Genomic DNA, 692 nt, shown 5'->3' with positions numbered 1-692 from the left:
TTAGTTTTCTTATTTATATATGTATATATACAACTTTCATAACATTGCATTCAAACCTTTCAGCAGAGTTTTGGAGATTGTGGGTGAGGAGGCCACACCTACTCAGCAGACAGGAAGTGTAAATCTTCTTCTGTTATATAAAATCTTTGTCTGAACGTTTCAGGTTTCTTAGTTAAGCAGTGTAAAGTTTACATCCATCATCAGTACTGTGTGACTTTGTTCTGTTTTACTTAGTGGGATCAACATGAATGGACACCAGCAGCGAAGTGCGTGTCCCTGTTAAAGTGTTCATCCTCTCAGTGTTTGAGACGTCAGATTACTCTGATTTCTCTTCAGATCGTATAAATCTTTCGCCTTTTACTAAAGATTTCCGTGGAGAGGATCAATAAGAGTTTTGCTCAATTTTTTGATGCCTTGCTTCAATGTGGGGTTTTCTGAGTTGTTGAAAGGAAATGAACTAATATTCATGTTCTCCCTCCTTCTGTATTTTTTTATGTGGGGTGTAATAAACCTGCTTGTGGTGGTAAGTGCCCATTACTGTACTGTTATTGTTTTGGCCATCTTTTCATTTTCTTACTACATTTATGTTCTGAATAAAAAAAAATAACAATACTGTATTAAACAGTATTAGCATTGGTACCTTATTTTTTATACATGTCTAACATTACATTCAAACTTTTCAGCAGATATCG

General features: G+C 35.0%; 1 non-coding gene across 1 annotated transcript; it reads left to right on the top strand.

Annotated features, from left to right (window-relative positions):
- The first annotated feature begins 316 nt into the window (after positions 1-316).
- On the top strand, positions 317-431 carry LOC113744932 (U5 spliceosomal RNA). Its single transcript, XR_003461903.1, has one exon. It is a non-coding gene; the product is annotated as a U5 spliceosomal RNA (small nuclear RNA).
- The last annotated feature ends 261 nt before the right edge of the window (positions 432-692 follow it).

The sequence above is a fragment of the Larimichthys crocea genome, unplaced genomic scaffold, assembly GCF_000972845.2.
Source record: "Larimichthys crocea isolate SSNF unplaced genomic scaffold, L_crocea_2.0 scaffold31733, whole genome shotgun sequence".
Classification (NCBI taxonomy): domain Eukaryota; kingdom Metazoa; phylum Chordata; class Actinopteri; family Sciaenidae; genus Larimichthys; species Larimichthys crocea.
This window is presented reverse-complemented; position numbering and strand designations above follow the sequence as displayed.